The sequence below is a fragment of the Rhipicephalus microplus genome, unplaced genomic scaffold (assembly GCF_043290135.1).
Source record: "Rhipicephalus microplus isolate Deutch F79 unplaced genomic scaffold, USDA_Rmic scaffold_12, whole genome shotgun sequence".
Taxonomy (NCBI): Eukaryota; Metazoa; Arthropoda; class Arachnida; order Ixodida; family Ixodidae; genus Rhipicephalus; species Rhipicephalus microplus.
The window spans coordinates 14,515,841-14,529,674 of NW_027464585.1; the positions used below are offsets into that span (position 1 = coordinate 14,515,841).

At 53.1% G+C, this 13,834-nt stretch overlaps 3 non-coding genes across 3 annotated transcripts; all 3 read right to left on the minus strand.

Moving 5' to 3' along the window:
* Nucleotides 1-2,650: 2,650 nt before the first annotated feature.
* Nucleotides 2,651-2,724, minus strand: TRNAN-GUU (transfer RNA asparagine (anticodon GUU)). Its single transcript has one exon. It is a non-coding gene; the product is annotated as a tRNA-Asn (tRNA).
* Nucleotides 2,725-7,602: 4,878 nt separating this feature from the next.
* On the minus strand, nucleotides 7,603-7,676 carry TRNAN-GUU (transfer RNA asparagine (anticodon GUU)). The gene has a single exon. It is a non-coding gene; the product is annotated as a tRNA-Asn (tRNA).
* A 1,378-nt stretch (nucleotides 7,677-9,054) lies between these two features.
* On the minus strand, nucleotides 9,055-9,128 carry TRNAN-GUU (transfer RNA asparagine (anticodon GUU)). Its single transcript has one exon. It is a non-coding gene; the product is annotated as a tRNA-Asn (tRNA).
* Between the last annotated feature and the right edge of the window lie 4,706 nt (nucleotides 9,129-13,834).

Below are 13,834 nucleotides of genomic sequence, written 5' to 3' on the forward strand. Positions count from 1 at the left end.
AAAAAGCAACACACCACTCCTAGGAGGGCTCGAACCTCCAACCATTCGTTTAACAGCCGCTCGCGCTAGCCAATTGCGCAACGGACACAGTCGTGCTCCACTCTGACCACCGTCAGAACATTTCTTCAGAGCTATCAGCCCAAAAGAAAAAAGCGCCGCTCCACCACAGCGTGCGCTCGAACCTCCAAACATTCGGTTAACAACCCATCGCGCTAGCCAATTGCGCCACGGAGCCAGTCGTGCTCCACTCTCACCACCATCAGAACATATTTTTCAAACTATCAGCGCAAACAAAAAAGCAACACACCACTCCTGGGAGGGCTCCAACCTCTAGTTTTTCGGTTAACAGCCGAACGTGCTAGCCGATTGCGCCACGGAGACAGTCATGCTCCAATCTCACCATCGTCAGAACATGTCTACGAAGCTATCAGCGCAAAGAAAAAAGCAACACACCACTCCCGGGAGGGCTCAAACCTCCAATTTTTCGGTTAACAGCCGATTGCGCCAGCCAATTGCGCAACGAAGACAGTCGTGCTCCACTCTCACCACCGTCAGAACACATCTTCAAAGCTATCAGCGCAAAGAAAAAAGGAACACACCACTCCCCGGGAGGGCTCGAACCTCCAACCTTTCGGTTAACAGCCGATCGCGCTAGCAAATTGCGCCACGGAGACAGTCGTGCTCCAATCTCACCATCGTCAGAACATGTCTCCAAAGCTATCAGCGCACAAAAAGCAACACACCACTCCCGGGAGGGCTCGAAACTCCAACCTTTTGGTTACAGCCGTTCGCGCTAGCCAATCGCGCCACAGAGACAGTCGTGCTCCACTGTCATCCCCATCAGAACACATCTCCAAAGCTATCAGCGCAAAGAAAAAGGCAACACAAAACTCCTAGGAGGGCTCGAACCTCCAACCTTTCGGTTAACAGCCGCTCGCGCTAGCCAATTGCGCCAGGAACACAGTCGTGCTCCACTCTGACCACCGTCACAACATTTCTTCAGAGCTATCAGCCCAAAGGAAAAAAGCGCCGCACCACCGCCGCGTGGGCTCGAACCTCCAAACTTTCGGTTAACAGCCCATCGCGCTAGCCAAAATTGCCATGGAGACAGTCGTGCTCCACTCTCACCACTGTCAGAACATTTCTCCAAAGCTATCAGCGCAAAGAAAAAAGCAACACACCACTCCCGGGAGGGCTCGAACCTCCAAAGTTTCGGTTAACAGCCGATCACGCTAGCGAATTGCGCCACGGAGACAGTCGTTCTCCAATCTCACCATCGTCAGAACATGTCTCCAAAGCTATCAGCGCAAAGAAAAAAGCAACACACCACTCCCGGAACGGCTCGAACCTCCAAACTTTCGGTTATCAGCCGAACGTGCTAGCCGATTGCGCCACGGAGACAGCCATGCTCCAATCTCACCACCGTCATGATATGTCTACAAAGCTATCAGCGCAAAGAAAAAAGCAACACACCACTCCCGGGAGGGCTCAAACCTCCAATTTTTCGGTTAACAGCCAATTGCGCCAGCCAATTGCGCAACGGAGACAGTCGTGCTCCACTCTCACCACCGTCAGAACATTTCTTCAGACCTATCAACCCAAAGGAAAAAAAGCGCCCCACCACCACCGGGTGGGCTCGAACCTGCAACCTTTCGGTTAACAGCCCATCGCGCTATCCAAAATTGCCATGTAGACAGTCGTGCTCCACTCTCACCACTGTCAGAACATTTCTCCGAAGCAATCAGCGCAAAGAAAAAAAAGCGACACACTGTCCCCGGGAGCGCTCGAACCTCCAACCTTTCGGTTAACAGCCGATCGCGCTAGCCATTTGCGCCACGGAGACAGTCCTGCTCCACTCTCACCACCATCAGAACATATCTTCAAAGCTCTCAGCCCAAAGAAAAAAAAGCGCCGCACCACCACCGGGTGGGCTCGAACCTCCAACCTTTCGGGTAACAGCCGCTCGCGCTAGCCAATTGCGCCACGGTGACAGTCGTGCTCCACTCTCACCACCGTCAGAACACATCTTCAAATCTATCAGCGAAAAGAAAAAGCAACACACCACTCCCGGGAGGGCTCGAACCTTCAACCTTTCAGTTAACAGCCCATCGCGCTATCCAAAATTGCCATGGAGACAGTCGTGCTCCACTCTCACCACTGTCAGAACACATCTTCAAAGCTATCAGCGCAAAGAAAAAAGCAACAAATCACTCCCGGGAGGGCTCGAACCTTCAACCTTTCGGTTAACAGGCGATCGCGCTAGCAAACTGCGCCACGGAGACAGTCATGCTCCAATCTCAACACCGTCATGACATGTCTACAAAGCTATCAGCGCAAAGAAAAAAGCAACACACCACTCCCGGGAGGGCTCAAACCTCCAATTTTTCGGTTAACAGCCGATTGCGCCAGCCAATTGCGCAACGGAGACAGTCGTGCTCCACTCTCACCACCGTCAGAACATTTCTTCAGACCTATCAGCCCAAAGGAAAAAAAGCGCCCCACCACCACCGGGTGGGCTCGAACCTTCAACCTTTCGGTTAACAGCCCATCGCGCTATCCAAAATTGCCATGGAGACAGTCGTGCTCCACTCTCACCACTGTCAGAACATTTCTCCAAAGCAATCAGCGCGAAGAAAAAAAAGCGAGACACCGTCCCCGGGAGCGCTCGAACCTCCAACCTTTCGGTTAACAGCCGATCGCGCTAGCCGATTGCGCCACGGAGACAGTCCTGCTCCACTCTCACCACCATCAGAACATATCTTCAAAGCTCTAAGCCCAAAGAAAAAAAAGCGCCGCACCACCACCGGGTGGGCTCGAACCTCCAACCTTTCGGTTAACAGCCCATCGCGCTAGCGAAAATCGCCACGGAGACAGTCGTGCTCCACTCTCACCACTGACAGAACATTTCTCCAAAGCTATCAGCGCAAAGAAAAAAAAGCGACACACCATCCCCGGGAGCGCTCGAACTTCCAGCCTTTCGGTTAACAGCCGATTGCGCTAGGCAATTGCGCCACGGAGCCAGTCCTGCTCCACTCTCACCACCGTCAGAACATGTCTCCAAAGCTATCAGCGCAAAGAAAAAAGCAAATCACCGGGTGGGCTCGAACCTCCAACCTTTCGGTTAACAGCCGATCGCGCTAGCCAATTGCGCCACAGAGACAGTCGTGCTCCACACTCACCACCATCAGAACACATCTTTAAAGCTATCAGCGCAAAGAAAAAAAGCAACACATCACTCCCGGGAGGGCTTGAACCTCCAACCTTTCGGTTAACAGCCGATCGCGCTAGCCAATTGCGTCCACGGAGACTGTCGTGCTTCACTCTCACCACCATTTAGAACACATCCTCAAAGCTATCGGCGCAAAGAAAAAAGCAACCCACCATTCCCAGGAGGGCTCGAACCTCCAACCTTTCGGTTAACAGCCGATCGTGCTAGCAAATTGCGCCACGGAGACAGTCGTGCTCCAATCTCACCACCGTCAGAACATGTCTCCAAAGCTATCAGAGCAAAGAAAAAAACAACACACCACTCCCGGGAGGGCTCGAAACTCCAACCTTTTGGCTAACAGCCGATCGCGCTAGCCAATTGCGCCACGTAGACAGTCGCGCTCCACTTTCACCTCCGTCAGAACATTTCTTCAAAGCTATCAGCGCAAAGAAAAAAGCGACACACCACTCCCGGGAGGGCTCGAAACTCCTATTTTTCGGTTAACAGCCGAACGTGCTAGCCAATTGCGCCACAGAGACGGTCGTGCTCCAATCTCACCACCGTCAGAACATTTCTCCAAAGCTATCAGCGCAAAGAAAAAAGCAACACACCACTCCCGGGAGGGCTCGAAACTCGAACCTTTTGGATAACAGCCGATCGCGCTAGCCAATTGCGCCACGGAGACAGTCGTGCTCCACTCTCACCTCCGTCAGAACATTTCTTCAAAGCTATCAGCGAGAAGAAAAAAGCGACACACCACTCCCGGGAGGGCTCGAAACTCCAATTTTTCGGTTAACAGCCGAACGTGCTAGCCAATTGGGCGACCTAGACAGTCCTGCTCCACTCTCACCACCATCAGAACATATCATCAAAGCTATCAGCTCAAAGAAAAAGAAAGCGCCGCACCATTACCGGGTGGGCTCGAACCTGCAACCTTTCGGTTAACAGCCGATCGCGCTAGCCAATTGCGCCACGGAGACAGTCGTGCTCCACTCTCACCACCGTCAGAACACATCTTCAAATCTATCAGCAAAAAGAAAAAAGCAACACACCACCACCAGGTGGGCTCGAACCTCCAGCCTTTCGGTTAACAGCCGATTGCGCTAGGCAATTGCGCCACGGAGCCAGTCCTGCTTCACTCTCACCACCGTCAGAACATGTCTCCAAAGGTATCAGTGCAAAGAAAAAAGCAAACCACCGGGTGGGCTCGAACCTTCAACCTTTCGGTTAACAGCCGATCGCGCTAGCCAATTGCGCCACGGAGACAGTCGGGCTCCACACTCACCACCATCAGAACACATCTTCAAAGCTATCAGCGCAAAGAAAAAAGCAACACACCGTTCCCGGGAGGGCTCGAAACTCGAACCTTTTGGATAACAGCCGATCGCGCTAGCCAATTGCGCCACGGAGACAGTCGTGCTCCACTCTCACCTCCGTCAGAACATTTCTTCAAAGCTATCAGCGCAAAGAAAAAAGCGACACACCACTCCCGGGAGGGCTCGAAACTCCAATTTTTCGGTTAACAGCCGAACGTGCTAGCCAATTGGGCGACCGAGACAGTCCTGCTCCGCTCTCACCACCATCGGAACATATCATCAAAGCTATCAGCTCAAAGAAAAAGAAAGCGCCGCACCATTACCGGGTGGGCTCGAACCTCCAACCTTTCGGTTAACAGCCGATCGCGCTAGCCAATTGCGCCACGGAGACAGTCGTGCTCCACTCTCACCACCGTCAGAACATTTCTTCGGAGCTATCAGCCTAAAGGAAAAAAAGCACCGCACCACCACCGGGTGGGCTCGAACCTCCAACCTTTCGGTTAACAGCCCATCGCACTAGCGAAAATCGCCACGGAGACAGTCGTGCTCCACTCTCACCACTGTCAGAACATTTCTCCAAAGCTATCAGCGCAAAGAAAAAAAAGCGACACACCATCACCGGGAGCGCTCGAACCTCCAGCCTTTCGGTTAACAGCCGATTGCGCTAGGCAATTGCGCCACGGAGCCAGTCCTGCTCCACTCTCACCACCGTCAGAACATGTCTCGAAAGCTATCAGCGCAAAGAAAAAAGCAAACCACCGGGAGCGCTCGAACCTCCAGCCTTTCGGTTAACAGCCGATTGCGCTAGGCAATAGCGCCACGGAGCCAGTCCTGCTCCACTCTCACCACCGTCAGAACATGTCTCCAAAGCTATCAGCGCAAAGAAAAAAGCAAACCACCGGGTGGGCTCGAACCTCCAACCTTTCGGTTAACAGCCGATCGCGCTAGCCAATTGCGCCACGGAGACAGTCGTGATCCACACTCACCACCATCAGAACACATCTTCAAAGCTATCAGCGCAAAGAAAAAAGCAACACACCACTCCCGGGAGGGCTCGAACCTCCAACCTTTCGGTTAACAGCCGATCGCGCTAGCAAATTGCGCCACGGAGATAGTCGTGCTCCAATCTCACCACCGTCAGGACATGTCTCCAAAGCTATCAGAGCAAAGAAAAAAACAACACACCACCACCGGGTGGGCTCGAACCTCCAACCTTTCGGTTAACAGCCCATCGCGCTATCCAAACTTGCCATAGAGACAGTCGTGCTCCACTCTCACCACTGTCAGAACACATCTTCAAAGCTATCAGCGCAAAGAAAAAAGCAACACACCACTCCCGGGAGGATCGAACCTTCAACCTTTCGGTTAACAGCCGATCGCGCTAGCAAATTGCGCCATGGAGATAGACGTTCTCCAATCTCACCACCGTCAGAACATGTCTCCAAAGCTATTAGCGCAAAGGAAAAAGCAACACACCATTCCCGGGAGGGCTCGAAACTCGAACCTTTTGGATAACAGCCGATCGCGCTAGCCAATTGCGCCACGGAGACAGTCGTGCTCCACTCTCACCTCCGTCAGAACATTTCTTCAAAGCTATCAGCAAAAAGAAAAAAGCGACACACCACTCCAGGGAGGGCTCGAAACTCCAATTTTTCGGTTAACAGCCGAACGTGCTAGCCAATTGGGCGACCGAGACAGTCCAGCTCCACTCTCACCACCATCAGAACATATCATCAAAGCTATCAGCTCAAAGAAAAAGAAAGCGCCGCACCATTACCGGGCGGGCTCGAACCTCCAACCTTTCGGTCTACAGCCGATCGCGCTAGCCAATTCCGCCACGGAGACAGTCGTGCTCTACTCTCACCACCGTCAGAACATTTCTTCGGAGCTATCAGCCTAAAGGAAAAAAAGCGCCGCACCACCACCGGGGGTGCTCGAACCTCCAACCTTTCGGTTAACAGCCCATCGCGCTAGCGAAAATCGCCACGGAGACAGTCGTGCTCCACTCTCACCACTGTCAGAACATTTCTCCAAAGCTATCAGCGCAAAAAAAAAGCGACACACCATCCCCGGGAACGCTCGAACCTCCAGCCTTCCGGTTAACAGCCGATTGCGCTAGCCAATTGCGCCACGGAGCCAGTCCTGCTCCACTCTCACCACCGTCAGAACATGTATCCAAAGCTATCAGCGCAAAGAAAAAAGCAAACCACCGGGTGGGCTCGAACCTCCAACCTTTCGGTTAACAGCCGACGCGCTAGCCAATTGCGCCACGGAGACAGTCGTGCTCCACACTCACCACCATCAGAACACATCTTCAAAGCTATCAGAGCAAAGAAAAAAGCAACACACCACTCCCGGGAGGGCTCAAACCTCCAAACTTTCGGTTAACAGCCGATCGCGCTAGCAAATTGCGCCACGGAGACAGTCGTGCTCCAATCTCACCACCGTCAGAACATGTCTCCAAAGCTATCAGAGCAAAGAAAAAAACAACACACCACTCCCGGGAGGGCTCGAAACTCCAACCTTTTGGCTAACAGCCAATCGTGCTAGCCAATTGCGCCACGGAGACAATCGTGCTCCACTCTCACCTCCGTCAGAACATTTCTTCAAAGCTATCAGCGCAAAGAAAAAAGCGACACACCACTCCCGGGAGGGCTCGAAACTCCAATTTTTCGGTTAACAGCCGAACGTGCTAGCCAATTGCGCCACGGAGACGGTCATGCTCCAATCTCACCACCGTCAGAACATTTCTCCAAAGCTATCAGCGCAAAGAAAAAAGCAACACACCACTCCCGGGAGGGCTCAAACCTCCAATTTTTCGGTTAGCAGCCGATTGCGCCAGCCAATTGCGCAATGGAGACAGTCGTGCTCTCACCACCGTCAGAACATTTCTTCAGACCTATCAGCCCAAAGGAAAAAAAGCGCCCCACCACCACCGGGTGGGCTCGAACCTCCAACCTTTCGGTTAACAGCCCATCGCGCTATCCAAAATTGCCATGGAGACTGTCGTGCTCCACTCTCACCACTGTCAGAACATTTCTCCAAAGCAATCAGCGCAAAGAAAAAAAATCGACACACCGTCCCCGGGAGCGCTCGAACCTCCAACCTTTCGGTTAACAGCCGATCGCGCTAGCCAATTGCGCCACGGAGACAGTCCTGCTCCACTCTCACCACCATCAGAACATATCTTCAAAGCTCTAAGCCCAAAGAAAAAAAAGCGCCGCACCACCACCGGGTTGGCTCGAACCTCCAACCTTTCGGGTAACACCCGCTCGCGCTAGCCAATTGCGCCACGGTGACAGTCGTGCTCCACTCTCACCACCGTCAGAACACATCTTCAAATCTATCAGCGAAAAGAAAAAAGCCACACACCACCACCGGGTGGGCTCGAACCTCCAACCTTTCGGTTAACAGCCCATCGCTCTATCCAAAATTGCCATGGAGACAGACGTGCTCCAATCTCACCACCGTCAGAACATGTCTCCAAAGCTATTAGCGCAAAGGAAAATCAACACACCATTCCCGGGAGGGCTCGAAACTCGAACCTTTTGGATAACAGCCGATCGCGCTAGGCAATTGCGCCACGGAGCCAGTCCTGCTCCACTCTCACCACCGTCAGAACATGTCTCCAAAGCTATCAGCGCAAAGAAAAAAGCCAACCACCGGGTGGGCTCGAACCTCCAACGTTTCGGTTAACAGCCGATCGCGCTAGCCAATTGCGCCACGGAGACAGTCGTGCTCCACTCTCACCTCCGTCAGAACATTTCTTCAAAGCTATCAGCGCAAAGAAAAAAGCGGCACACCACTCCCGGGAGGGCTCGAAACTCCAAATTTTCGGTTAACAGCCGAACGTGCTAGCCAATTGGGCGACCGAGACAGTCCTGCTCCACTCTCACCACCATCGGAACACATCTTCAAAGCTATCAGAGCAAAGAAAAAACAACACACCACTCCCTGGAGGGCTCGAACCTCCAGCCTTTCGGTTAACAGCCGATTGCGCTAGGCAATTGCGCCACGGAGCCAGTCCTGCTCCACTCTCACCACCGTCAGAACATGTCTCCAAAGCTATCAGCGCAAAGAAAAAAGGAAACCACCGGGGGGGCTCGAACCTCCAACCTTTCGGTTAACAGCCGATCGCACTAGCCAATTGCGCCACGGAGACAGTCAGGCTCCACACTCACCACCATCAGAACACATCTTCAAAGCTATCAGAGCAAAGAAAAAAACAACACACCACTCCCTGGAGGGCTCGAACCTCCAGCCTTTCGGTTAACAGCCGATCGCGCTAGCAAATTGCGCCACGGAGACAGTCGTGCTCCAATCTCACCACCGTCAGAACATGTCTCCAAAGCTATCAGAGCAAAGAAAAAAAAGCGCCACACCACCACCGGGTGGGCTCGAACCTCCAACCTTTCGGTTAACAGCCCATCGAGCTATCCAAATTTGCCATGGAGACTGTCGTGCTCCACTCTCACCACTGTCAGAACATTTCTCCAAAGCAATCAGCGCAAAGAAAAAAAAGCGACACACCGTCCCCGGGAGCGCTCGAACCTCCAACCTTTCGGTTAACAGCCGATCGCGCTAGCCAATTGCGCCACGGAGACAGTCCTGCTCCACTCTCACCACCATCAGAACATATCTTCAAAGCTCTAAGCCCAAAGAAAAAAAACCGCCGCACCACCACCGGGTGGGCTCGAACCTCCAACCTTTCGGGTAACAGCCGCTCGCGCTAGCCATTTGCGCCACGGTGACAGTCGTGCTCCACTCTCACCACCGTCAGAACACATCTTCAAATCTAACAGCGAAAAGAAAAAAGCAACACACCACCACCGGGTGGGCTCGAACCTCCAACCTTTCGGTTAACAGCCCATCGCGCTACCCAAAATTGCCATGGAGACAGTCGTGCTCCACTCTCACCATTGTCAGAACACATCTTCAAAGCTATCAGCGTAAAGAAAAAAGCAACACACCACTCCCGGGAGGGCTCGAACCTTCAACCTTTCGGTTAACAGCCGATCGCGCTAGCAAATTGCGCCACGGAGATAGACGTGCTCCAATCTCACCACCGTCAGAACATGCCTCCAAAGCTATTAGCGCAAAGGAAAAAGCAACACACCATTCCCGGGAGGGCTCGAAACTCGAACCTTTTGGATAACAGCTGATCGCGCTAGCCAATCGCGCCACGGAGACAGTCGTGCTCCAGTCTCACCTCCGTCAGAACATTTCTTCAAAGCTATCAGCGCAAAGAAAAAAGCGACACACCACTCCCGGGAGGGCTGGAAACTCCAATTTTTTGGTTAACAGCCGAACGTGCTAGCCAATTGGGCGACCGAGACAGTCCTGCTCCACTCTCACCACCATCAGAACATATCATCAAAGCTATCTGCTCAAAGAAAAAGAAAGCGCCGTACCATTACCGGGTGGGCTCGAACCTCCAACCTTTCGGTTAACAGCCGATTGCGCTAGCCAATTGCGCCACGGAGACAGTCGTGCTCCACTCTCACCACCGTCAGAACATTTTTTCGGAGCTATCAGCCTAAAGGAAAAAAAGCGCCGCACCACCACCGGGTGGGCTCGAACCTCCAACCTTTCGGTTAACAGCCCATCGCGCTAGCGAAAATCGCCACGGAGACAGTCGTGCTCCACTCTCACCACTGTCAGAGCATTTCTCCAAAGCTATCAGCGCAAAGAAAAAAAGCGACACACCATCCCCGGGAGCGCTCGAACTTCCAGCATTTCGGTTAACAGGCGATTGCGGTAGGCAATTGCGCCACGGAGCCAGTCCTGCTCCACTGTCACCACCGTCAGAACATGTCTCCAAAGCTATCAGCGCAAAGAAAAAAGCAAACCATCGGGTGGGCTCGAACCTCCAACCTTTCGGGTAACAGCCGATCGCGCTAGCCAATTGCGCCACGGAGACAGTCGTGCTCCACACTCACCACCATCAGAACACATCTTCAAAGCTATCAGCGCAAAGAAAAAAGCAATACACCACTCCCGGGAGGGCTCGAACCTCCAACCTTTCGGTTAACAGCCGATCGCGCTAGCTGATTGCGTCCACGGAGACAGTCGTGCTCCACTCTCACCACCATCAGAACACATCCTCAAAGCTATCGGCGCAGAGAAAAAAGCAACACACCACTCCCGGGAGGGCTCGAACCTCCAACCTTTCGGTTAACAGCCGATCGCGCTAGCAAATTGCGCCACGGAGACAGTCGTGCTCCAATCTCACCACCGTCAGAACATGTCTCCAAAGCTATCAGAGCAAAGAAAAAAACAACACACCACTCCCGGGAGGGCTCGAACCTCCAACCTTTTGGCTAACAGCCGATCGCGCTAGCCAATTGCGCCACGGAGACAGTCGTGCTCCACTCTCACCTCCGTCAGAACATTTCTTCAAAGCTATCAGCGCAAAGAAAAAAACGAAAAACCACTCCCGGGAGGGCTAGAAACTCCAATTTTTCGGTTAACAGCCCATCGCGCTAGCCAATTGCGCCACGGAGCCAGTCGTGCTCTACTCTCACCACCATCAGAACATATTTTCAAACTATCAGCGTAAACAAAAAAGCAACACACCACTCCCGGGAGGGCTCCAACCTCTAGTTTTTCGGTTAACAACCGAACGTGCTAGCCGATTGCGCCACGGAGACAGTCATGCTCCAATCTCACAACCGTCATGACATGTCTACAAAGCTATCAGCGCAAAGAAAAAAGCAACACACCACTCCCGGGAGGGCTCAAACCTCCAATTTTTCGGTTAACAGCCGATTGCGCCAGCTAATTGCGCAACGGAGACAGTCGTGCTTCACTCTCACCACCGTCAGAACATTTCTTCAGACCTATCAGCCCAAAGGAAAAAAGCGCCCCACCACCTCCGGGTGGGCTCGAACCTCCAACCTTTCGGTTAACAGCCCATCGCGCTATCCAAAATTGCCATGGAGACAGTCGTGTTCCACTCTCACCACCGTCAGAACATGCTTCCAAAGCTACTAGCGCAAAAGAAAAAGCAACACACCATTCCCAGGAGGGCTCGAAACTCGAACCTTTTGGACAACAGCTGATCGCGCTAGCCAATTGCGCCACGGAGACAGTCGTGCTCCAGTCTCACCTCCGTCAGAACATTTCTTCAAAGCTATCAGCCTAAAGGAAAAAAAGCGCCGCACCACCACCGGGTGGGCTCGAACCTCGAACCTTTCGGTTAACAGCACATCGCGCTAGCGAAAATCGCCACGGAGACAGTCGTGGTCCACTCTCACCACTGTCAGAACATTTCTCCAAAGCTATCAGCGCAAAGAAAAAAAAAGCGACACACCATCCCCGGGAGCGCTCGAACCTCCAGCCTTTCGGTTAACAGCCGATTGCGCTAGGCAATTGCGCCACGGAGCCAGTCCTGCTCCACTCTCACCACCGTCAGAACATGTCTCCAAAGCTATCAGCGCAAAGAAAAAAGCAAACCATCGGGTGGGCTCGAACCTCCAACCTTTCGGGTAACAGCCGATCGCGCTAGCCAATTGCGCCACGGAGACAGTCGTGCTCCACACTCACCACCATCAGAACACATCTTCAAAGCTATCAGCGCAAAGAAAAAAGCAACACACGACTCCCGGGAGGGCTCGAACCTCCAACCTTTCGGTTAACAGCCGATCGCGCTAGCCGATTGCGTCCACGGAGACAGTCGTACTCCACTCTCACCACCATCAGAACACATCCTCAAAGCTATCGCCGCCAAGAAAAAAGCAACACACCACTCCCGGGAGGGCTCGAACCTCCAACCTTTCGGTTAACAGCCGATCGCGCTAGCAAATTGCGCCACGGAGACAGTCGTGCTCCACTCTCACCTCCGTCAGAACATTTCTTCAAAGCTATCAGCGCAAACAAAAAAGCGAAAAACCACTCCCGGGAGGGCTCGAAACTCCAATTTTTCGGTTAGCAGCCCATCGCGCTAGCCAATTGCGCCACGGAGCCAGTCGTGCTCTACTCTCACCACCATCAGAACATATTTTCAAACTATCAGCGCAAACAAAAAAGCAACACACCACTCCCGGGAGGGCTCCAACCTCTAGTTTTTCGGTTAACAACCGAACGTGCTAGCCGATTGCGCCACGGAGACAGTCATGCTCCAATCTCACCACTGTCATGACATGTCTACAAAGCTATCAGCGCAAAGAAAAAAGCAACACACCACTCCCGGGAGGGCTCAAACCTCCAATTTTTCGGTTAACAGCCGATTGCGCCAGCAAATTGCGCAACGGAGACAGTCGTTCTTCACTCTCACCACCGTCAGAACATTTCTTCAGACCTATCAGCCCAAAGGAAAAAAAGCGCCCCACCACCACCGGGTGGGCTCGAACCTCCAACCTTTCGGTTAACAGCCCATCGCGCTATCCAAAATTGCCATGGAGACAGTCGTGCTCCACTCTCACCACTGTCAGAACATTTCTCCAAAGCAATCAGCGCAAAGAAAAAAAGCGACACACCGTTCCCGGGAGCGCACGAACTTCCAACTTTTCGGTTAACAGCCGATCGCGGTAGCCAATTGCGCCACGGAGACAGTCGTGCTCCACTCTCACCACCATCAGAACATATCTTCCAAGCTCTTAGTCCAAAGAAAAAAAAGCGCCGCACCACCACCGGGTGGGCTCGAACCTCCAACCTTTCGGGTAACAGCCGATCGCGCTAGCCTATTGCGCCACGGTGACAGTCGTGCTCCACTCTCACCACCGTCAGAACATATCATCAAAGCTATCAGCTCAAAAAAAAGAAAGCGCCGCACCATTACCGGGTGGGCTCGAACCTCCAACCTTTCGGTTAACAGCCGATCGCGCTAGCCAATGGCGCCACGGAGACAGTCGTGCTCCACTCTCACCACCGTCAGAACATTTCTTCGGAGCTATCAGCCTAAAGGAAAAAAAGCGCCGCACCACCACCGGGTGGGCTCGAACCTCCAACCTTTCGGTTAACAGCCCATCGCGCTAGCGAAAATCGCCACGGAGACAGTCATGCTCCACTCTCACCACTGTCAGAACATTTCCCCAAAGCTATCAGCGCAAAGAAAAAAAAGCGACACACCATCCCCGGGAGCGCTCGAACCTCCAGCCTTTCGGTTAACAGCCGATTGCGCTAGGCAATTGCGCCACGGAGCCAACCCTGCTCCACTCTCACCATCGTCAGAACATGTCTCCAAAGCTATCAGCGCAAAGAAGAAAGCAAACCACCCGGTGGGCTCGAACCTCCAACCTTTCGGTTAACAGCCGATCGCGCTAGCCAATTGCGCCACGGAGACAGTCGTGCTCCACACTCACCACCATCA